The following is a 26,791-nucleotide window of genomic DNA, read 5'->3' as shown; positions in this document are numbered from 1 at the left end:
TCCTCGCAAACTATAATAACTAAATAATGCATTCATTCACATAAACATGTTCCATTACTGCTATCCTAATTATCACTCTTAGTTAGGAATCTTGTCTACAGGGTGTTTCAGTCCGAGTGAATTAAACTAACCACAAATATAAATTAATAAATAATTCAGAATTGCCTTAGGTCTAAGGGTCTAAGTTTCACCGTTTTCACTGGACAGGGCCATATTGGTCGGTTGTTAAAATCATATTATTTACGAAATCTTTGGTATGTTTATAACAAATTGATTAAAATTTGGTGTGGTGTTAACATTTAGCATAATTTACTGTAAAATTTACAAATTTTTGTAGGTCAGTAGCGTCGGAATGGGTAGTAAAGTTTCCATTGTAGAATTTTTTTTCTGTAGTTGATTAGTTTTTTTTTATAATTTACTGTTTGTTAGTTAGTATGTAGTGTGAATAAAGTCATTGTAACAATATTTTAAAAGAATATCTTGTCTCGGTGTGATCAAGATAAAATAATAGATTTTCCTTTTGTATCATACATTGCATATTGAAGTCGACATGTCTCGAACACAAGTAAATATAGGGAAAAACTTTATATTACAAAAAATACTCAAAATTTAACGATCTTTCAGATGGACTGCATTTCCACTTTCCAGGGATCAAAAAATTTTTTAGTATCGCCACGCCATCTATACAGAAAGATTTGAACTAACAGTTCTAACTACAATTTGAAGCTATTTGAAGGACCTAACAACCCCAATTTCCGGAACTAAAATAAATTTCTTCATTTCCCTATGTATAGCTATCTTAAAGCTATCTTAAAAGTAAGATTTGACTTATCGCTTTCACAAATCTAAGTAAAAATAATATCTGTATGTCCAAAGAAAAAATACTTCTTTGAATAAAGTANATTTACTGTAAAATTTACAAATTTTTGTAGGTCAGTAGCGTCGGAATGGGTAGTAAAGTTACCATTGTAGAATTTTTTTTCTGTAGTTGATTAGTTTTTTTTATAATTTACTGTTTGTTAGTTAGTATGTGGTATGAATAAAGTCATTATAACAATATTTTAAAAGAATATTTTGTCTCGGTATGATCAAGATAAAATAATAGATTTTCCTGTTGTATCATACATTGCATATTGAAGTCGACATGTCTCGAACAAAAGTAAATATAGGCAAAAACTTTATATTACAAAAATTACTCAAATATTAACGATCTTTCAGATGGACTGCATTTCCACTTTCCAGGGATCAAAAAATTTTTTAGTATCGCCACGCCACACTATAATTCATTTGGACTTAGGTATGGACAAAATTAAATAGCGCCTCGTAGAAAAAAGATAAAAAAAACTAAATATAGCGTTTTAAAGCTTAAGTGGAACAGATTAAGGGAAAAATAATCACATTTCACCAGCACCCCATTTACACCCTCAAAATTGATCCCCAAAATTATAATTTTGGAAAAAAATGTCCATTTTTTGCTCTCGTTTGAAAAAAAAATTTTTTAATGATACAAAACATTTTTTAATAATTTTTGAGATGAGCAATAAGGATCCATTGTTTAAATTGAGCTAAAAAAATTTAGAACCTTTAAATTTACGAATATTTCAGTTCATGATGTTTTTAGCTCTGATTTCCGCTCTTATGCATCGATTTGCTTGAAATTTGGAAAGTAGGTGGGGAATAACTCAAGAAACAAAATACACCCATGCTGATATATATGTTTACCNCGTTTGCTCTCTTGCTGTGTTAATTAATTGCAGGATTTGCAGTAATGCCTTTGTAAGGAGTTCCCTCAAATATTTGAGGACTGACCGCGAAACGACGGGGTCAACGCTCGAAGGGGATTTTTACTCGAATTATCCTTACACTTTGAACCTTTTTGCTGCCTGTATCTCGATGTGGCATCTCTAGAGGTGGAACGGCGAACATAAATTATTTATCCTCCGTTTTTTACTTTCTCAGCTCGGTATTGATGTAGACAAATCAACTTAAGGCCATCAAAAGACTCGAAACTCGGGTGCCTACCGCCAGAAAGAGGAAAACTTTGTAACTCTGTTACGAAGGTAAATTTTTTTTCTTCGAGTAGTTCCAGTACCGGACATTTCTCCTCCACTTCGTCGAAGTAATAAGATAGAAACAGTTATTTTTTATTTCAGGATGCGAAGTACGCAGCGAGTAAAAAAATCATTCGAGGATGCAAAAGCTCCTTCAAAACGGTGTACTAAACAACATTTTTTAGAAAACTGCTTCGAAATATCGTTAAATTTGACGAGAAAGTAAAAATTTTGATATGAATTGAAGAACCAATAGGTTGGCAGTATGTACCAAGTTCGGTCGCTGACGCAGCAACTCGGTATTGAAATATTTGAAAAACTTGTTCCCATCTTTATTTCGCAGTACCCATACACAGGTCTGGTCGTCCAATTGAAGAATGAGCGCGTGGGCAAACGCGACACAAACACAGCCGCACTAAGCGACCCGGCCATAAATTCAATTGTCAACAAATGGACTAGCAGTGCAGTGCAGCAATGCGGAATTTGATGTGATTCACGTAATTTTAATTTATTATAGGCACCTTCTATTAATCATTCATATTACAATTGCAAAAGGGATATTTTGTTTACTAATATTATCACAACATGGCATTTTAGAGACCTTTTGAAACGGAACAAAACAAAATTTACCACCAATATAATAAAATTGTTTGAGGACATAAATTATTAAAATATTATGTTGTTGGCCAAATGAACATATAATAGAAATTTTCTACACATTATATACAAATTATTATAATTTTTTACCTTTAGCAGAAAATTTTTCAAGTAAATCCATTTATTGTAATTTGTTTTGTACAATAATTATTCATAACCAAGATGGATGGCAAAAACAACACTTAATACATCTGTATATTTGACAGAGCTAAATTTAACTAATCTAATACGATAAAGGTGTAAGAGCGACGGGTGTAACAAAAAATGCGTACCTACTGGTCAGATCTATCTCAATACCTATATTTGAAAAAGTTTTATAAAAAAATTATAAATAAAAACACAATAGTGTAATAAAATATATTTTGTTAATCCTCTTTTCCGTGTTGATCATTTCCAAATAAAACTTTTATGCTTATTAAGTTTTTTCGGAGAAAGGCTTGTTCACGGTTAATAGACCGAAAATCATGACAAAGTTAGGCGTTTTGCCGGCAGCAAATCATAAATAAATATTAATTAATGATTTTGCTCTAATTTCTCAACAAAGTTTAAAATCCATCCTCCCAAATTCGACGTCACTGATTAGTTTTTATTCAGACCCTACGAAGTGGCTATTATGCACAAACCGTATACTGTACCACGTTTGAAGTCTACATGTTTGATAATTCTTGAATTATTGATCAAAAACTATGCTACATTTTTATTATTTCAATGTTCTTTTATTTCTTTTATCTCTCTATTTTTTATTTGTTTTTTAATATAAATGTATTTATCAATGTTAGCTTGATTTATTGAGGAGACCGATTATACATTTTGTTTTTAATAATAAAAACTTTATTTAGCAAAGATTAAAAATATTGAAACAGCAATTTTTTATCCGAAATCTAATAACATTACTACTTAAAATGGCACACTGCGATTAGTATTCAATTATAAAAAATTAGTTTTGCACGAAACGCTGTAGAAAATAAGGGCGTGGAGCAGCCTGGACATAATCTAGCAAACGTCTGAAATTAAAAATGAGAGAGTGGACCGAGTACGACTCTGTTAAGAGCCGCGTCTTCCGAACTTTAATTATGTTGTGACATTTTCACGCCAAAATTCGCTTACAAATTCCATTGGGCACGATATCATTTTAATTTTTTCAAAGTGGTATTTGTTTCGACCTACACATAACATTCTCTTTCTCTCTCTAAAACCTTAAGAATAACAAGGACAGTACTTAATACTTGCACAAACGCACATTTTGCGTGATACTTCATGTTACCCATAATTTAATCTCGATTAGTTAGCCAAATTTTAACTACTACTCGAACCATTAAATGTTGGCATAAGAACGTTTTAACATTTGCGTGCGTTCTATCTTCCATATACATTTTTCATTTTCTACAATAGTTAATAACTATTTATAAGATAGAAATCTTGCTCACAACAGATTTTGACCTGTATTTTTTATTTTTGTAATAGATCTCGACGAGGTCGATGGTGTGAAATATTACAATAAAAATGTTGCCTCCCAAAACCATAAGTATATGTACAACTAGGTGCATTATCCTTTGTTCGGAATATATAAATGCAAATCGATCTTAATCGCAGAGGCCTTGGAATCGGCGCTTAGTAACAGGGTAATAATATGCTATACTCTTTTCGATTTCACATGGATGATTATTTTATTTTTACCATAATAAGTGCAACATTTTTATGGAAATGTATCATCAACGCAACTTACGTAGATCAGAATAGTGATTATTATTGGAATGTATTAAATTTGATACACATATCTACGCTGTTTTGATGAAGGTTTGATCACCTATTTTCAATATGAAACTAAATCAAAAACAATTAAACTTAGTCAAATTTGACCTTTTATTAATTTATTAACGCCAGATTTGGTTAGACAGTTTGCAGTAAAATTTACAACTTTGTGTCTTTATTAGGTCGGAGAAGTTTCAGACATAAAGAGAAATATCTGATATCGGAAATAATCTTTCAAGTAAAATATCGAAAATTTAAGAAAGACACATGTTACGAAAATAAATAATCTTTGGGAATCGTTTTAGATGGAAATGAGATTTTATACATTCTCAATACACCCTGTATGTAGTACTATAGATATCTTAGCACTTAGTATACATTTGAATAAATATAGTCAACAAATAAGTCAATTATATTATTTTAATTTCATGAGAAACTTACCATTCGTAATCGGAACATAGTTGAAAAATTGCAACTTATATGCAATGACACTATAACGATTGCGTAAATAACAGTAGTGCCATCTTTGAAAAGGTGTGCCTGTTTAGTAATGTGATATCACGGTTGAGTATATAACTCTGAAGCCCATTTTTTTCGTTAGTAATTCAGTAACATACCTCTAATATACAGGGTGGCCAAATGAAAACGAAATAGAGCCATTTTCAGGAACTGCGTCAAGATTGTAGAAAAATGCTCAGACCTGTCGATTTTAGATTAAAGGGTCTCCCCCTTCTTTACTGATATTTTTGACTCCGCCACTTTCACCCCCAAGCAAGGGTAAGCATCACCCCAAAATATTTAAATGGCATTGGAGGTTGAGTAATATTTCTTTTGAAAGCTCTTACTCTCTCTTTACAACATACTTTAAATTTTATAATTCCGCCCAATACTTATTAAGAATTTTGAGTTTACAGTTGAAACTTATGTACAAACAATTAGTAACGGTAAAAATGTCAGTCATTCAAGTTAAGTACGCCAATGGTATAAATTTAGTATTTCTTGCGTTACATTGGTTTTTGGGGATCACTTTCGTAAAAAGAAGCACAATTGTAAAAAACAGAAATGAATGCTATAAACACACAATGAACGTAAAATTAATGGATTCCAAATTATTTTCTAGTATTATTTGGAAGCGTTGGTTGGTAGTTTATTTAATTGTGTTCTTGAAAATTAAACACTAGTTTCTTCCATTGCGGAAAGGGTAGATATCATTTCGCTTTACTTTATGAACAATAAATGTGCGAATAGAACAGCTCAGTTATTTAATGAACAACATCAAGATCGACATGCCAGGAGGAAGTATGTTCTAGAGTTAGTAAAAAATTTTCAAGAGACAGGGAACGTAGCCAATAAAAAACGAGAAATTGAAAAAACCATAGTTAATGAAGCTAGTGAAGTTGCAGTTTTGGGACAAGTTGGACAAGTTCATCTAGATCCTACATTAAGTACGAGGCAGCTGGTATCTGTGTCTGGGATCAATCGAACTAGCATACAAACCATTTTGAAGAAGAATAAATTCCATCCATACAAAATATATTTAGTCCAGGAACTTCATGAGGATGATTATGACCGTCGTTTCCAATTTTGCGAAATAATGAGTGAGCGAGCAGGGAACGATCCGCAGTTCTTTTTTAACATCTGTTTTTCTGATGAATGGAGTTTTTTCTTGAACGGGACAGTAAATCGTCACAATTGCCGCTATTGGTCCGATTCAAACCCAAGAGTTTTTCGCGAGATGCATACACAGCAACCGGAAAAATTAAATGCATGGGCTGCAATTTTCGGTGACCGGCTGGTGGGTCCATTTTTTCTACCTGGTAATTTGACTGACCAAATGTCATAATTTGATTTTTCAACAGGATGGTGCTCCTCCGCATTATGCGTTAATTGTCCATCAGTATTTGGGCCAACGTTTTCTACGGAATTGGATTGGGAGAGGAGGCAGCATTGAGTGGCCTCCACGATCACTGGATATCGCCCCTTTATTTCTTTTGTGGGGATACTTAAAAAGTAAAATCTGTAAAACACAGCCAGCGTCGCTGGAAGATTTGCGTCAAAGAATCGTCGACGAATGCCGTCGAATCACTCGGGAAATGCTTCGGAATGTGCGCGAACGTTTCGAACAAAATATTTATTCTTGTATGGAAGCGGGCGGTCATCAGTTTGAACATTTAATCAACTAAGTAGTAACTAAGCAACTAAACATAATTTAAATTTTAAAATGTAAAGTATTGGGCGGAATTATAAAATTTAAAGTCTGTTGTAAAAAGAATTGTAAGAACTTTCAAAAGAAATATTACTCAACCCCCAATGCCATTTAAGTATTTTGGGGTGATGCTTACCCTTGCTTGGGGTGAAAGTGGCGGAGTCAAAATATCAGCAAAGAATGTCCCCCTTTAATCTAAAATCGACGGGTCTGAGCGTTTTCTTGACGCAGTTCCTGAAAATGGCTCTGTTTCGTTTTCATTTGGCCACCCTGTATAAGGGGATTTCAGGTAATAGATAGATCTTTATAATTGTGAGTTTATTTAAGCAAATTTAAAAAGCTAATTAAATATATTAATTTTTTTCTACACCTAAACTAGACAGGAACAATCCCTAATTTATTCAACAAGTGTTTTATAATTATTTCTGGGTATTTAACGGTCCGCAGTGTTGAAGTTGAATAATAAATATCTAATTTGAATTCTGTCCAACGAATGACATAAAAATGATTGCAGTAGGACAACTGTCGCCATTTTTAATAGATGTAATTAGTTGCAAAAATAAACAGTTTTCCTCATGTATTTGCTGAAATAAACTTTCTGAGATTGTGAAATATGACCTGAAAATTTATTATCACAAGAAAATTTATTTTTTATAGGCAAAAAAACTAAATTTGAAATTAACCGCCAATTGGTAGGTATATATCCTTTTGTGCATGCTGCAAAAAATGTTTTGAGGCATCAATGTTTGATCAACTTGTATTATTCTTAGATTTGATCATAAATTTGTCATATGCTGATCACAAATTCTTCACGTTTTATTTTATATTTGTGCTGAATTTATAATTCGATAATTACATTAAATACATACAATTATTTCTACATTTGTGACTGTTAAGCTATTTTCTTAGCATGAATTACAGGTAAATGCAGCAACGGTTAAACCCATGTAGAATGAATGTTTATAATCGAATCAACGCGAATGTTGCAATTATGCAAAGTAAGTGCAGAAGTAGGTCTGCGGAATTTGAACGCTGTCTAATATCGAGCTAGACTACATACAGTAAATCACAGAATATTTAGCTCAGAAACGAACAGGTAAGATGTAGTTAACACGCCCCAGAAACTGCCGTTTCCGATATTAATCCATATGTTACAACATACTATTAATATGCATTTGTTTGAGAGTTATACCACTTGATAGTATAGGGTGCTGCCTAATGCCACGTTCATATTTCAGTATATTTTCTTTTAATTTCTTTTTTTATTTTTGTATTAATACACAGTATTTACTCGCATCAACATAATATAAAAAAATTAGAATAAAGTACCTACCGAATGTACAGAAAAGACATTTCAAGTTTTTTAAAATCAATAATTAATTAATTTTTATTTTGTTGTTATTTTTATTTTCAAATTTAGTAAATTAGTCTTTCCATACAGAAGGGATTTATACCAGGAGACGAAAAATTAAAGACCTGGTTCAAAATTCAAACTTTAAACAAAAAAGACAAAATACTATTTTTTACTATGGGTCTTCGTTTTTCATATACCAAGTTTGACAACTTTCAAATGTAAATTAAATTGTATCCAAAGTAACTGCAGGACAAGTAAACAAAATCATTTAATCAACAATTATCGCACACTGTCCCTAGCGCTGTTAATTTTTATTACTGTGAAAATTCATTAGCATCAACGTATTTTTCTACTGTCATTCTGCTGAACGGTACCTAAGACATTATAACAATTTTTACTGTGAAAGAAAACCGCACTGAAATTGTTCCATGAATTATAAGTACTTATATAAGTATCTAGATACCATCTTCTTAATATTTAGAACTGTTGGACTGTTGGACAAAAGACACTTCAAATTTCGAACCCTGAGGATGGTGTAAAATAACAGCGAAACGTTGGCTTTTATAGTGTTCTTTTATTTATTGATTTTTATCCCACTAAAACCTTGAATTGGATAACTAATCAAGATCGCTAAACAGTGGAAGGGGTATTGAATATTTTCTTGCAAAAAAAATATTTTCAGATGTTTAATACATCTTCTTTAAAGAGAATAAGGTTTATAGTTATTTATTTAATTTAAATTAGTTGAAAATGCGTATTTGAAAAAGAATGGAAAAAATTATACTAGTTTTTGGCTCAAAAATTCATAACTAACGTAATTTTTAATAATTTTACCTAAAAATTTATGAGACACTCAGAAAAAAAATAGTGTAATAGTGATATTTTCAAATAAGGTATTAAATTTGACAATTGAAAACAAAATTTTACGATAAAATTAAACACCGTATTTTTACATTTAAAACAATTTATTTTTATATAAATGCATTGAAGATGCTATCAAAATGAAAAAAATTGTAAAGAAGGCATACAAAAAAGTTTTTTCTATGTCATAGGGCCTTAAGGAACCGCCAGATGTCGACACAATGTACAATTTTTTCAAATTTAGTACGGTTTATTATAGCACAAAGTTGGCGTTGGGTGTTTGACATACAAGGCTATACTAACTCAAGATATTTGAGTTATAAATTTAATTTAATTTTTGAATTTCAACGTCCTATCTACCTTAAAACCTACAATTTTAGTTTATAGTGTTTAGTTTATTAAGATTTTTAAACGTAAGTAAATCTAAGGAACAACCTGAATATCCACAGATTAAATCAGTATCAATTATGCAATATAATAATAAGTAAGTTACATCGACAAATCTATTCAATATCAGGATTGTTTTATAAGGTAATCTGTTTTTAAATATATTCAGCCTTGGTATATGAAAAAATAATTATCGCATTATAATGCAATATGAAAATTGAACGAGATAGGAATTATCTTGGAAATCGAGATGAATACTCATGTTTTTATGTAAATTATAATTTGTTTTTTCCATATTGCGCATATCTCCTATGAATTATTCACACATTTATATAATGCAATGGGCATATTATTGTTTAATATTACGAGCTATCTGTACCAATTAATTATCTAAAACGGTTCTCAAACAATGGCAGCATTGATTGTGTTTGTTGGATGTACGTAAAAAATTGTTAACATTTAATAAATGATTTAAGGAAATAAATTAATATTTGTTTTTCATGTTTAATCGGAATTCTTTGAAATAATAAATGATTTTGTACTGTACATACAGAAGCAAAGAGTTATATGGTAAAGACAAAATCGTGGTAAAATTAGGATTCTGATTGATCAAATAGAATTCTGCTATTCTGTATAAGTTTTTAGCTTAAATACGATTAAATATTATTACATAATGATGTGTCAATAACTAGTTTGTTAATAAAAAATATTAAGATTGGCGGTTCAGAATAGTTCGGCCGTTTCATAAAAATTGTGTTACCTCACCTTTATTAAGAATAACAGCTTTAATTCTGGCAGGCATTGTATCTACCAGTTTAGCGCACTCTTCAGAAAGGGTGCCATCTCAAAATTCATACAATTTGATGCGTAAATCGTTAACTGAACGGGTTGGATGTTTGTGCAACTGTTTTTTTATTTATGCCACAATTCTATTGGTCTTGACTGCCAGAGGGCTATTCTATAAAAGGAACATTATGTTTATGTTACCAATATTTTTCTTCAATAAAATAGTTTTGAGAGTGTTAGTACTTTTGTTGAAATATATTGGTAGTAAAATTATGCATGGTCGAACTATTATGAGCCTGGTCTCGTATTATGTACCGCTTTTTACATATACGTGTGAAAAATTTTAAAAATGACGGAATACGTGTTTCATATTTTACATTTATACGAGTATATGTGAACATTTTTATATGTACCTGTATGTACAAATTCTTCAAACTGTTTATAAACAATTCGCTTGGTATTTAACATTTAACAAATATTTGTGAAACAAAGGAATTCTACCTATTAAAAGTGAAATAGTGCTACTAATTTTAAACTTAAACACGTGCCACATATTGTTATTAATTGAACGCTAAAATGGTTAAATACCAAAAGGATATTGTGACTTTTCGCGTGCGCGAAATACAAATATGAATTATAGTGAACTATATATTCCACGAATAACATGGAAGACCAAGTATATTTTTCAAGGAAATAGTAAATAATAATAATTTCTAACATACCTATTTACATTTTTTGTTTGCAAACACTGAACGTATTTTTCGTCCTATATAATTGAATAGGTGAACTATGACGCAGTTAGAAATTCCATAGCAATTGCATCACTATTATGTCGTTTCGAAGAAAAATTATCAATATTATGTTAATAATACCAGTATCTTTTAGTAAATTAGATTCTTAATTTTCGTGTAACAAGTCGTGCTTACAAAGAGAATAAATGAATTAAAAATGTACCATTCGTTGTGTTTGCATGTAGATAGGTAGGGGAGACGCGGGCACATTCGAACGCGAGGTGGTTTCCGATGTTATATTATCCAAAGGTTAGTCTTTGAAAAAATCTAATTCTAGTCTAATTTCAATATTTCGAAAAAAATAAGTGAATTTTGCTGCAACAGAACATAAATACAATACAACAAAATTCACACTAATATCAGAATCATAGCTTTAAGTACAGAATGACTGAATAAAAGTTCTAATTACGTGTATATTTTGGCGCACTGCCGAACGGTTATGGAAAAAGAACACCTAATTTGTACGATAAATATAAAAAATTTATGCTTTTTCATCATGTAGTTAGTCCATGGTTATTGTGAAATAAAGTGTAATTACATAAAAAAAATTAATTGTTACCTACTTTACCTTAATTAACTACCCAGTATTTACATTCCAGAAAGATAGAAATATAGAAGAGAAAGACAAAAATAAGTTTATACATAATCAAACCTACCGATTAGTTAATCCAGTATATATTATATTAGCCCTTAAAGTCACCACTGAATGACAATTTACTGGAAAAGCAAAAAAGTCGTCATCTTCTAATATTTAGCCAATACATGTGAGGATATAGAAGAAAATTATATTTTAATTTGAACTTGAACTACATGAACACATAATTTTACCTCTGTCCAAAGTTGCTTCATTGCTTTCAAAATTTACTTTTCTTTAAATGTCTCAAATACTGTTCAATTTAATTAAAATATATTATGTTAGTATTTGTATGCAGGGTGATCGCATTAAATAGTCTATTTACTTTTAAACAGAAATATAAAAATTTTCCTTTGTTTTTTCATGGCTACTACGATCGAATTATATAAATCATAAAATTGATCTTCTTGGACTCTTAATAAAATCCCTTCATCCAAGTATTATACATCGCTGAACTCGAAACTTAATGCTTGATCTAATAGTGCAAAAATTCAATATGACTATAAGAAAATCAAAAGTTAATTATGAAAATATAAGGATTCAGAAAGCCTGAAAGATGTTTTCTAACACATTAACTTTCTTCAATGAAAAGTCTCCAGAATCCGTAAAACTGCTATTTTCATAAGACTCCAAGAGTTTCTTAAGACTCGTATATTCCTAGTTAGACTTTTGATTTTTAGACCTGGTACATCTTTTTGTTTATTCCTAACAAATATATACAAATAGGCTAGGTTACAAGCAAATCAACAAAAGTGCACAGTCTTTTTATTAACTTGCATGTAAGTCTGTATTAACTTACCCCAAGAATCTAATCAAAATTAATACAAGAAGTTCCGTACAAACTTTCATTTTGTTTTGGAACTGTCAACGGACAGTTCTACAACAGTTCAAAATAGTTATCCAACACAATTGTCAATATGTCTTCGCTTAAATAGTCTTATGAATAAAGTGGTCAACTAATTTGAACTGTCCTAGAACCACTCTCTTCTATAGGAACCAAAACTAACCTTTCATTATGAAAGAGCAATTATTGGTAAAATTATCACTATTTCCCTTAAAAGAGTTCTATTCTAGTAAATGTCAGGATTATCCAGTAAATTTATTACAATTCTGTTATAAATATAGGTATTTATCTGTTATTCTAAGAAAATGATAAATTATAGAATCAACATGCTTAAAAAAACCCAGATGATGAACATGTGAACAAAATAGGTCTTATAAATTGTGAATCTAATATTTTTCCTTTTTGTAAACCACTGGTTAGCATTGATTTATTTTTCCATTCTGAAATTTATGTTAAGAGATATGATAATAGCACAGAAAACTTAAACAAGTTATATTTTTGAATACAAACCTACCAAAAAAGAAAAAAGCAACCATTTATCTTCATATTTTCCATTGCATTGTTAAACGCAATTAATTACAAAGTATCAATGTCTAATATAAACAAACTTGTATCAGTGATATGTAGTTTTTCGTGTGCCATTCAACTCTAGTTTATTTGAAATCGAGGTTAACTGGCAACTATCGAACTTGTAGTTGGAAAAACCCAACAGCTCATAAATTATTAATAACGCAATGTATTTATTTTTGTTTTTTGTTTCAGGTAAGTTTACTTATACGATTTTGACACGAAAATTTAATGTCTCTGGTAAGTACAGCAATCATCTTTTATTCGCGACAGGATATCACTTTGCAGTTTATAGACCAATTATGTCCAACCTTCGTGCAATCGTTACCGTTAAGTATGCCATTAGATTCATTAAATTCGATTGTGTTCAACAAGAACACCGTCCTCGGGATCTATTATTCCGAGTTCCAGAACGTAATTAAATTATCCCCTTTACTAATAAAAATTGCAAATAGTTGTCATAATTATTCAAATAATAAAAAATACGTTATGTCCATTTGTCGTGATAGGTATTGTGGTCTTTCGAGCCGGATTGTAGGTAGTAGTTAAAAATGCTAAATATTTATATAAAACTAGGTAATTATTCACAAAATGGAATTAAAATTTCTTTGAACAAATACATATTTTTTTATTTGTTTTTAAGTATAGAGTTGGGTTTTATTTAGAGACGAATATTCACATTTTTCCATTAATTCTATATTTTTCATAAAAGAAAAAGCGGCACGTACAAATTGATACAAAGTTAAATTTAACTTAATTCTTAATAATTTTCAATCAGCTCAAATCGTAACAAACAATTCCTTGAACAATAAATTTACTATATTTCATTTAACACATTGTAGTCTGAAAAGGAAACAATTATATTATTAGTTTCATAAAACTTTAATTGATTTTTATTGTTGTTTTTTACTTACAATCTTCGCATTTTATAACCAATTCCACAATCTGGGCATAAGAATTATGTATTGTTTACCCAGAAGTAGTATTTTATTAACATTTTTAAATACCGATATTTCAATTATGAAATATGTTGTTATAAATAATCGTTTCACTATAAGTATATCAGTTAGATTAAAGATCAGGTGTTAAGTAATCAAATATTCCGGTTTACTATGACGTAAGAATCGACGAGGGAAATTGAAGGAATAATGTATAAGACAATGATAATGTTATTACCTAAAATAGATTATTTTTGACTCAATACATTTTTTTAAATTGCTCAATTTATTGGTCAGGTTTAAAGCTACGAATCTTAAATAAAAATAAATCATGTTCGTCAAACCACTAACCACAATATATCGTTCTGGCCTCGGTTTTATCACAAAGCTTGCTGTAATTCTTGAAAGAAAGTTACCTACGCATTGTTAAAAGAATTACTTGTCTAACAACCGCAATTGTCTTATGCACACCCTACATTGTAAGTCTGAATTAGACACCCCTGTGACCTGTAACTTGCTAAATATTTAAAATAAAAAATTGTTTTAAAATTGTAGAATATACCTTCCATGATGTCACTAAAAACTCCTAAAATTAACGAATAAATTTAAACCAGTTCTATTATCTCCAATTTTTCAACCTATTGATTGTAGCTAGGAAATTTATCAACATTTTTATATTATCTACATGTATCAACATAATATGATCAATTTATTAGGTCAATTATAAGCAAACGTTTTTTTAATACCTTTCACTTGGTACTATAAGTCATATCTCCCTTATTATTACAGATATAGCCATCAAACTTACTACTATCATCATGAAAAAATGACGTAAAGGGTGTTTTTATTTAAAAATATCATTATCTTATATACTACTATTATCAATATCTCATAAAAGCGATTTTTAATTTTTGTGTCCATTGGTGTAGTAAATACATTGATCAGTAAAAATGTGTCACTATTGTAATTCAACCAATTTTGGTTATATCTTCAACAATAATGTTATCAATCATTTTTATTTGTGTGAAAAATGATATCTTGAACTCAAACTACTTAATTTTTCAGTTACTGAACTAACAATGCATTCATTGCCTTGAAACATAAATAAAGATGACGTCTACAGGATGCTCACAAATATGAAATTACTTTTTAAAGATAACTAACGCAAAATAAGTACAAAAATATATACGTAAAAACTGGCATTTCTTCACAAAAAATGCATACTATTGAGAACTTTGATGCAGCTTCAATTCGAGTGATAGTTCTACGACATCGTTAACTTCTCTGTCCTATACAACAACTTTCAAATATCTTCAAAAATAACGAAACCTAGAGGAAGGGATGTTCAATATTTAAATATTGTTTCGCATGGTGAAGCAGTGCGGAGAAGCTTCATCATGAAATACCATATACCCTGACTTATCTCCAGGTGTATCTACAGGTCGTCAAATATAGGAAAATTCCTCAATACAAACGATACCTGCGCTAAATTAAAAAGAGAACACATTCGGAGGGAAAAGGATGACATTTTCACTTGGATTTTTCAACATGTCTTATGTTGAGGATAGGGGAAATGCCGAATATTGGCTTCATATTATATTTATATTGGCCCAAATGTACAAATATAGGAAAAAGTCCTGGAAAAGGACCGAGTGCAAAGCGGTACCTATATTAAAAATAGAACACATTCGCGGCGATAGGAATGACATCCTTTTGGATTTTAACAGAATTAAATTCCTAACACGAGACTAATCTCGATTAAATTGCACCATTGCTTTGAAAACTATAACAAGTTTAATTTAATATTATTAAAAAATATAGTAGGCTAATGCAGAAATTGAATATTTATTACTAATTGCCATCAATAATTGCGCTTTCGCATATTTTATTACATCAGTGCAGTTGATAGGCACAAATTTATTCTCGGCAGGTACGTGACACCTACACCTACTGTGCATCTGTCTGCAAGTGTGGCGAAACAAGAGCTTTTGCAATATTTAATGACCTAGAACTGGTAAACCGTTTCTAGAAGGATCAACTAGTATTGCTCAGTTATAGTCTTTCCAAAGTCAGTTGAACATGTATAAAAACGCCTAGCAATAAAATTTAATGAGTTTCATAAGCGTCCCTAAAAAGGTTTTCTGCTAAAAGTAAAAAATTATAATAATTTGTATATAATGCGTAAAAAGTTTCTATTATACGTTCATTTGACCAACAACATATTTTAATTATATATATCCTCAAACAATTTTATTATATTGATGGTAAATTTCGTTTTGTCCCGTTTCAAAAGGTCTCCAAAATGCCATGTTGTAATAATATTAGTAAACAAAATATTCCTCTTATTTACTCCCATCGCAATTGTAATATGAATGACTAATAGAAGGTGCCTATAATAAATTAAAATTCCATATTGCTGCACTGCACTGTTAGGCCATTAACTGAATTTATGGCCAGGTCGCCCAGTGCGACTGTGTTTGTACCTCGTTTGCCCGCGCGCTCATTCTTCAACTGGGCGACCAGACCTGTGTATGGGTATGGCTAAATAAATATCGGAACAAGTTTTTCAAGTATTTCAATACCGAGTTGCTACGTTAACGACCGAACCTGGTATATACTGCCAACCTCTTGGTTCTTCAATTGAGATCGGAAATACTATACGCGGTTTGGCAACACAAAAGCTGCTATTCAAAATTTATCATAATGCCAGCCCAAATATTATTTTGAGAAACCATGATGAAAATTAGTTCAATAATAAAGTAAGCGGTTATCAAAATACCACTGTTACGTATTGTAGGAATTATGTTTCTGGTAAAAAAGGCTTCGCTCGACAACTATTGTTCCTTCAATGTACGCTATACACGGTTAGATATACAGACCTGTTTAACAGTTGCACATGTACTTATAGTTGAATCGTCCTTTACCAATTTCAAAATGTCTTCCAGTGCAAAGACGAAAAGGCTTGCCGCGACCACCATGTGATTATAATTGACCAGTATTGTGTCCTTTATTTGAGTATTACAAATCTTGCTGCTCCTGGTGTATGATAAAGAGAAAAATGATCGCATTCATTATTTCTGCCACTGCAGCATTTTACCTATATTCACCGTATATTGGTAGCATATACATTAACTCAGGATTACTGTAATTATGCCCCATTTTAATAAAACACTAAGAGCGGCGATAGCGAATGTGCCTGAAATGCCATTAAAAAATATCAGAATAGACCCATTTATCCAGTTGTGGGTTCGAATCCCACTGCAGTATATGTGCACCATGGATGTTTGTGTGTGTCAGAGAGATGTGCAATAAGCTCTGTTGAAGAGATTGCAGTATTCGAGAGGCATTGGCGGGACCAGCCTCAAAAAAATAATAATAAAACAATCGTAACAAAACTAATAACACTCTATTACTAAATTTTATTCACACTAGACACCAGTTAAGAAACGACCAATTTTAATGCAAGCAGTAGGTAAATATATTGCAGAGACAAAAAAAAAACAAAATATTCAAACCATTTCTTTTACCTCCACTGTTGTCGAAGTATACTGCTTTATATATTGGGCTAAATGGTAGAAGCGGTGTCACTGCTCATGCACACTTTATAAATATCGTTTTGGTTCTTTCAGAATCTTCGCACTAGCTTTATGAAAATGTGGGCTCGGTCAAATTGGCTGAAATTGTGGTAAGTTTTGTTACTGACCAAAAGTCTCCACGCACAGTACTTGGGTCCGAAATTCCTTATGGCGTATGGTAGAATAAAAACAGTGACTTTTGTGAAATGTTTATAGAAAAAATTGGATGACTTCGAAAAGCTGATAAATAACATTTTTGACATATACCAAATACCAGACTGGACGACATACAGGTCCCAAGCCCGAGGCCCCACCACTCAAATGATGGGGAAGAAGGAGGGAGAGAACAAACAATCTCATATTAAAACCTCTAGGTCACTCTATAAACATTCTTTAAAAGTTACTGTTTTTATTGCAATATTCTACTCATACTAGTGTGCAACCATCATCAGCAGAACTGACTCATTGTCAGACTGTCAGTGCTGTGGAGACTTTTGGTCAGCCAAACAAGCCAAACAACTTACCACAATTTCAACCAATCTGACCGAGCCCACATTTTCATAAAGCCAGTGCTGGGTTCTTTTTGATATTAAAAATAATTCTTCAAAAGCGTGAACACCCTGTAATGTTACTAAATACATTTTATAGAATCGAATACTTTTACGTTAAATGGGCCACGTCCATGGTACTGTCACATTCAAATTACCTCATTGCCCCACTTAAACGAACGATATTAATTTATAAAAATGACAAAAGAAAGCAAAATACGTGCGTGTACATAAACGCGCCGGTTTTCTCTCAAAACGGAAGAAAGTCCGATTCGTAGATAACGAATTTTATTTGGCGGCTACGAAATTCGTGTCGCAAATTGCCAGCATAATAATTATTACACTTTCATTACCAAACATGTAACAATGAACGTGTGTGCTAGGATACGCCATGGGAAAGTGTGCTGGAGTTGAATAATCTGTGGATTGTTATAATTCATAAAGGCGTTCGCACGCCAGACAAAAAGAGATGTATATCGATGAATTCTAGAATAAATTTTAGTGAGTGGGCACGTGAGAATTGGAGTTTATTGATCTGGTCAGTATTAAGTTGGGCAACCTGATAAGTAATTCACGAACATGGACAGAAACCTTGAGAATCTCTTAGGTGAATGAAATACCAATAATCCATTTTAATGTACAGGCGTTTCTTAAATACGTGTAGAAAATTAGGAGGTGTATTTGCGAATGTATTTTGTTGTACATTTCGAGCTCCTATAAACGAATGTCCGGAAATTCTTTCTTTCTTCATTCATTTTAAATCGTTGAAACAACAAATGACAACTAAATTCTATTTTGGCATATACGTAGTATGAGGGTACAAAGTAAAATAAACTAAAATTAATTTGGTTTGCAGGCTTCTGTGACAATTACACCCGCATACAAAAAAACTCCAGTGCAAAGATGTAGACTCCGGTAGTGCTACTCATTTTGATGCCAATAATCGATACCATAGTCAAAATTAAAGTGCGACCTACAAACTTCTTTAAGATGTTTTATACGAAAGCTGCTCTATCCATAGAGTAAGTAGAGTAATCATATAAAGTTACATTCCCTCGATTCACACCTCGATTACTTTCAAGACAACCTTAGGGACTTTAGCGAAGAACAGGGCGAAAGGTTCCATCAGGACCTCAAAGAAATGGAAAAGCGATAACAAGGAAGATGAAACGTAAATATGTTAGCTGCCTGTTGTTGGAATCTTAAATGACAGATACCGGAAACTACAGACGAAAAAAAGAAAAAAGTCATCCTCTTCGCAGATCATTTGAAAACAAAAGAGTAAGATAGTGCAGAAACACAGATTAATCATAATGTCGTTAGTCCGAGCGACGTGAAGACTTCTTCTTTGGCTAAATCGAGCGATTTTTGTGTCCATTTTCACCCTAAATATAGATTTTACAAAATCAGCTCATCAAAATGATATTCTATTAATTAAAATGGCCAACCCTAAATATTTGGAGCCAAACTTTAACTAAAAGTTAGTTTTACCGGAGTCTACCTACATCTTCGCACGTGATTTTTTTTGTGCTGGTGTTATTAATGGTTGAACAATTTCCAGATTGGTTGCCACATAATCAGTTTAGATTTCCTAACGTTTCGCGAGACATATCGCTGTGTTTCTCAGGAAAAGGTCTGACATAATAGGAAAGATTTTTGGTCACACAGACAAGCAAAATAAACCCAAAGGAATCTATTTTAGAGCTTCTTGTAAAGAAGACAGCGATATGTCTCTCGAAACGTAAAGAAGACTTATTCCGGCTTTGGAAATTCTTCATCCATTGACACTACTAATATTTCATTCGTGGACCACTTACGCACAGAGGAATGTCAATACTTTTCTTTTCTACGCCTGTGGATATTGATACGATTTTTAAATTCTTGTTTGTCTTATTGTTGGCAAATTTTGATTAGAGGTTAATCGAATTGTTACTCTCAAACATGATAAATAAAGTTGTCTATAATTATATAATTCTGGCCTTTATTTATTTCTTTTTTTATTTAATTGTTTTTTTCTGCAACACTCAAAGATTTTTTTTTAATAATCAATCAACTCAAATCAATTTGAGTTTTTCGAAATGTTAACTGTGCTATGTGTTATAGTGTTCATGGTGTAGAATTTTCAACTTGCTCAATCAGATATTCTTTCGGCTCAAGAGATTATTTATAAAAAAAATATTTTCAGTTTGACAATTCAATAAAAACATATAAAAACTAATATAACTGCTTTTGAAAAAATTAAAATTTTATATTTTATCTATATAATCTGTTTTGTTCTTTTAAGGGTGCCATATTCTTTGAATACTGTTTTCCACAAAGACAAATAATTTCAAACATTTAATAACTAAATAATCTAAAGCTTATCAAATAATAGGAATGTTATGCCATGCCATCTGGGTATTTTCAAAGACGCCGCAGTAAAACGAATACACATGTGCAAAAAACGATCAAACCATCAAGGTTTTAGGTACTGAAATCTACGAAAATACTAACTTTTTTATATACAACTCCACATGTAAATATTCTTATAACATTTACTTGCTTAGTCTTACATATAAAATTGATCTTTTATTTATAAGTACCTGAAAATAATTCTTAAAATGTGGGGTTAGGATAACAGCAAACGCAGGTTTTACAAACGCTTTTTTGTTAGTAATTATTTTATTTGAGTAAATTTAAATAGTAACAATGAATAAACAGAATATCAAGGATTTTATTTTTGCGCTTTCTTTTCTACACGTTTTACTTTTCAAGATTTCAATACCTAAAAATGCCAGAAATTTGACTATATCTCGGCCAGGGATATGGCCACCTTAAAGAGTAATCATGATTGTGAAAGTTTATAGGCAATATATATTGTTCCCATTTGTTTCGAGTGAGACTGGATGGAACCTTAGAACATAATGTCCTATTACTTCCGAACTTTCACAATAAATTTTACTGTTTAAAAGAAAGAAAACAGTTCATATAAATACTCGTGAGAATCTGTAAAATCTTTACTCTCCCAAATGAAGAGCAATTTTGTTTTGCAAACAGGTTTTAATCTGGTAATCTAAAATAAATTCAAGGAGTATTTTTTATAATTATAATAAGAAATTTAAAAAAATTCAGTGGATGTCTTCATAAACTCCATGGTCCATGCATAGAAGAGTCAGGTCATTTTTATAACATGCGCGAAGTTATAATTCCACATCATGTCGTCAGATTGATCAAAAACTGACTTAAAATGAAAGTTTGAACGCCCTGTATTTCAAAAATGAAGAGCTTGCGGGATTATATATTAAGAACTTCTCTGTGTCAAAAAAAAAAACATTCGTGAACTTTTAGTACTTAAGTACTAAACATCCTGTATTTATTTCCATTTTATATTTCTCTTATGCATTTTATTCACTGGTTGGTGAAAAATTTGCTCCGTAACCACTAAAAAACTAGTGTATTTTAATGTCTGAGCTATTTTTGCTTCTATGCATATATAATTTGAGGATATCATACACTTAATAATAGCAAATAATAATTGTTTTAATTACATATAATAACCAGTAATTTTCTCAATAGATCTGTAAAATATTCATCGGAAAGAATGCTGAAAATAATACATGACAAACCCGTATAATTATGTGGTTTTAATCGTGTATCGGTAAATATGGTCTTTCAAATAAAAAATTATTCAGTAAAATAATACCCTGGTAACAATATACTCCCTGATAAAGAAAAAGCGACACATTAAAAATTGTATAGATAACACCAAATTAGTCAATTTTTCGAATAAAATTTAGGAATCTCATTTTCATAGAAATACGACAGGAAGATGATCATCCTAGAGAGACGAAACGTTACATATAAAAATTGATTATGCTATTCGATAGGGGGTAAAAAGTTGCCAAGAGAAGGTGTTCTTCTTTTTTCAATATTACTTCAAACAAGTCTGAAATGAAATAAAAACGGATTTCCAAAATTTTTTCAAATATTTCGAAAACTAATCATGTTGATTGATTTTTTAGAGGCATAATGTTGGTCCCTAGATTACGCTTTGCCCCCATTTAAGCTAGTTCGTATCTCTTACAGTTTCAGAGATCCCCGTCGTAAGAAGCGAATTTGTAACAGCCTGTATACAAAATAGCCAATGTCATCGGATATATGGTTTTCTCAATAATAGGTATTTCGTATTGACCTATGATTGAACAAATTGTCCATGAGCGGCTGATTGTGAGACAGATTCATGTAGGTACGAAAAATATATCGAGTTTTTTTTTTCATAATTTTTAATTGTTGCCACATGGTTACAATTATCAAGTTCAAGTAATATATTATCTACCAATTTAGTTTTTTTAATGTTTTTATGTATGTACAAAAAATGTCTCGTATATCGATTTAAGTTAATTTAAGAAAAGAATTACAGGAACATAAAAATATTTTACGAAAAACATGAGTGATTAAACGAAAATCCATTAAAAAAATGTTTTAATATTTTTACTTTGCTTTCAAATTTTTTTGTCGAGTGCCTTATACAAAATAATTTGCATTACATCTTTCAAAACATATTTTCTGTACCACAAAATCATCGTCATGTCTAATTTCAATATTGAAACAAAGCTTTGCTAATAGCTCTTTCTCGATTTTGCTAGAACGAAAGCAAGCGCATTATTATTGCCATCATTTCAAAACCACTTATTGTTATAAAAATGACTCAATAAATTCTACCGTTACACTTTCTATTTATCGATCAGTGGTATGTCGCCGTTTACTGTTCAGTGTAGTTTGAGGTAAAAGGAATGACACCTTCGCGACATTAGAAAGAAAATCGAGAAAGTGCCTGGTTATCCGGTGAAATAATATTTGAGGTATTAAAATAGCTGTGTAATTAGAGGCGTGTTTTGTAAACTCTAGCGCTATTATAGACAAATGCTTTTCCTTTCGCGATTAAGTGAGCCATTATTTTCCGGTCGTTTTACAATCTAATTGTGATGTGGTTTTTCAACCGCTAACCTAGTGAACAGTGAATACAGGTAAATCTATCCCAGTGATTGAATGCTTAAGATTGTTTCAATGTAAAGTGATCTGTTTTTGTAGTTTGTATTTGTCTGCTTTTTTCAGTGTGAATTTGTTGGTTAGGCAAAACTAGTTTCAAAAATAATATTTTTTTTAAATAAGGGGCGAAATACCCAAATAAATACTTCGGTTTGATCATCACAATTTATGTCTCAGTAGTATAAAAAACCTTTTTAAATTTGTTTAAATTTCCTTTGTTCCTTACAAAAACATGCATAGTTTTCGAAACAATCCTAAATGTCCACGATTTATCCACTAACGCTCAATGAAATTTAGAAGAGTGTTATTTCTTAGTTTAATGAAACATATAAGAAATGATATTGTGAGAAACAACTACTCTGCGGACTATGTGCCTTGTCTATCATTGAATTTCATCCGCAATATCCTGCAAACAGTTAAACTCATTCGTCAACAGAATCGCTAGACACAGACTGGTTTGGAAATTAGTTATCACAATCAGTATGCCGTAAGATCATCGACAGACGGTTTACCTGCATGTTTTAGGTGTCGATGAGATATAACCTACAAAGGATGTAATATTTTAAATATTACAGGTACTTAGTGCCTGCTGGTTGAGACAAAACATTGCTTTGTATCCATTGTCAATGAGAAATCTAAACTATAGGACTATGAAAGCATCACTAATTCACACTAGGCGAAATAAACTACTCTGCGAACTAAATACCCAGTCCAGCATTGAATTACACCCATAATGTCTAGTAAATAATAAATAGATAAGATCATACGACAGCAGACTAGTTTCGAATTTACTAGTTCTCATTTATCGGCTTTTCCAATGTTTCCAACTAAATGCCCTTATTGTTGACGACATGTTTGAGCTAAGATGATGACGTTAAGATGAATTATGACATTAATACTTTCGTTGACTCTCTTACCTACGATTTATAAAAAAAATCCAAAACTATGTCTTACCACAGCAACGTATACAGGGTTGGAAAGTCCCCATGGTTCATCGACCGTCACGTGAGAGCGATAAAGTAAGTCATAGAAATCCGTGCGATAGAGATAAGATTCACATCCACATGCACTTCCACAAATAAGATCCACATTCACTTGTAATTCAGCGACCGGTGGTCATCTTTGTTTTCGTCGTTTGCCTTTTCTGTAATAGATGTCGCTACTTATACAATTCCGACTTCGTATTCCGATATGTTAATACAATCCGTTAACAGAGGGCAGCACAATTTGTCTAAGGTGAGGCGCAGCCCTAGAAAGAGTGATGCCAGATCTCCAGATTTTTTTTTGGAATTGGGGAAATAGGGAATTTTGCTTTATTTCTTGGGATTTTTAAGCATTTTAAAAAGTATACTTAAATAACAACTAAATGAACTTTAAATGCAGCTGAGCACTATACTCCATTTGAATAACTTCTCAGTAGGGGAAACAAGGTCACTAGATTTACAAACAGAAGTATCTACTAGCTACTGTAAAAAGTTTTCTTTGTTAGGCGTTGTGCTGCCCTCTGTTAACGGATGGTATTAACACATCTATTAGAGAAAAGCCAAACGACGAAAACAAAAATGACCACCTGTCGCTGAATTACAAGTGGAAATGCACACTATCGCACGGATTTCTGTGACTTACTTTATCGCTCTCACGTAACGACCGATGAACCATGGGGACTTTCCGACCCTGTATAGTATTCCTTTTACATCCTTGTTATAGAAACGACATATCGTCATCTACCACCATTATTTTTTTATAGTTATTTAAATGTTAAGGTCGTTACATACGTTATTAAATTTACGATTACGGGACGAACGTTAATATGAGCCTAATGTGAGTCTAGTTCGGTAACGCAACTAACTGATACAATCAGACGTTTAATTTATATTGTCATGACTGTGGTATTTTGATAATCGCCCATTAACTTCTATGTCATTTAACGATCGCATAAATAATTATTTATACTTTAAATTTTAAAACTATAGCTGTAATATTAATTGCAGATGGAAACGTGGATAATTATTTCTATTATCTACTGTCGTTTAAGGACACTGTGTTGCGCAACGTAAATATTTTCCATTCTATAAATATCGCCTCCTTGATATAAATAGAATGAAACTATTACAGAACCTAATTAGGCACGAGAAAGCAAACTGCTTTATTTGAAGTGAGGCGGATGAATACTTACGAATAAATTATTATTTGGTACGTAGTAATTAAATAACAAAAAAAAATGTTTTTCCTAAACAGTAAGACACGTTATCAACGTATGATCTCATTAGTAACTAATCAAAGATTTCTTCTTTAAATTCAGTTAATACAGTAGAATTTTCTGGAATGGATTATCCTTTCACTTAAATTTTTATTTGAAGTCCTCTACATTTATCGGTTTATTTTTTCATTTGCTTTTTCCGTCCATTTCACTTTCTTTTCTTATGCTGATTCAAACGATTTAATGATAATGAGTTTTCACCGGATCTGTCGATAAGTACGTATATTATTAACTGCAATTTTCCGCTTGATTTAACAAACGGGCACAACTATAGACATGTGAAATGTCTTTCTCTTTCTTTCCAGAAGTGTTATTTTTTTAGTAATGACATTAAAACTGATATAAATTCTACTTTAAGTGAAAAACTCTTAATGAACGAGTATCTAGGGACACTAATTTCAGAGATACAGGATATAGGAATTAAAAAAAATCACTGAAGATATTTTAAGTGGATTGGAGAATCTTGGGTTAGTGGTTAAAAAAATTCGCGAAATTATATACAAATTTGTCAACCACTGGCGGAAATACTGATTGTGAGAGGCACTGCCATTAAAAACTCTAGAATTTCTACGCCACTGGTTTTTAGGAGCATTTGAAAAGTACCTAAATGCATTTAAAAATTTTTTAAATAAGCTGTTAATAAATTTAAAATATCTCTTAAAAGTATTTGCTGATGGAAAAAATGTATACAAATTTTTATTCAAAATTCTATTTTAAAAAGGTACAATGTAACCATCAAAAATCAAAAAAGAAACATTTGCGCAAACATTTTAATGTTTTTGTAAACTTTGCACCTATTTTTCAAATAATTCCTGCGGCAATTTATAATATTATTTTACATAAAACAGTATTTAGAACAAAAAATATATGTGAATATTTGTTGTGGAATTAATAGTTTTCGAGTTACTTTCAACTTATTCAACTGTGTGGTAAGCTAATTTTAAATTTAATCAAATAATAACTTGTTACGAAACGAAATGGATATATTTTTTTATTTAAAATACCGTTACGAATCAAATGCCCACAACAAATTTCCACAAAACCGTAGATATTGCGTAGAAATTCTCAGTTTTCAAGAAAAGTACCTCCCAGTATATCCGCCACTGGTCGGTACATTTGTATAGCAATTCAGTCATTTTTTTCTGTATACTTAGAGAAAAGAATAGCCTGAATTTCACTGATTTATGTAAAACATCCTCACAAATATTAAAAAGAATATTCAATTTAAATATTAACACACCTTTTATCTTAGAAACCAGGTGTATTATAGACAAGAAATCGCACTTTTAGTAAGACAATTGATTGAATAAGTCAAGAGCCATTCAGGAAGTGACGAAGCATAACGCTAAGCTACAACAACTTTAATTTTTCGCATTGAAAGATCACGGAGAACATGTAAATATCAGAAAATGTTACCTTTTCTGTTTTATCCAGCAAATTTGTAAAGATAGTCAATAATTGTGATTAATGCATGTGTTATTGATTACCTAAAAGCATTCTGCGGGGTGTGATTATGTTTATAGTACCGTACGCGATTTTCTATATGTTCAAG

General features: G+C 31.3%; 1 protein-coding gene across 3 annotated transcripts in view; it reads left to right on the top strand.

Annotated features, from left to right (window-relative positions):
- Positions 1-26,791, top strand: part of LOC108905880 (PTB domain-containing adapter protein ced-6) — a 104,117-nt gene that overhangs the window by 20,604 nt on the left and 56,722 nt on the right. Inside the window, exon 1 of one of the 3 annotated variants that reach the window (XM_018708945.2) lies at positions 22,744-22,957. The exons of the other annotated variants lie outside the window; for them this stretch is intronic. The gene's annotated coding sequence lies outside the window, so the exon portion shown is untranslated. Of the gene's footprint in view, positions 1-22,743; positions 22,958-26,791 lie in introns of those variants that run through there. 3 annotated transcript variants of the gene reach the window in all.

This window comes from Anoplophora glabripennis, unplaced genomic scaffold (genome assembly GCF_000390285.2).
Source record: "Anoplophora glabripennis isolate ALB-LARVAE unplaced genomic scaffold, Agla_2.0 scaffold228, whole genome shotgun sequence".
Classification (NCBI taxonomy): domain Eukaryota; kingdom Metazoa; phylum Arthropoda; class Insecta; order Coleoptera; family Cerambycidae; genus Anoplophora; species Anoplophora glabripennis.
The sequence above is the reverse complement of the archived record's forward strand: the minus strand, read 5'-3'. Positions and strand labels throughout refer to the sequence as shown.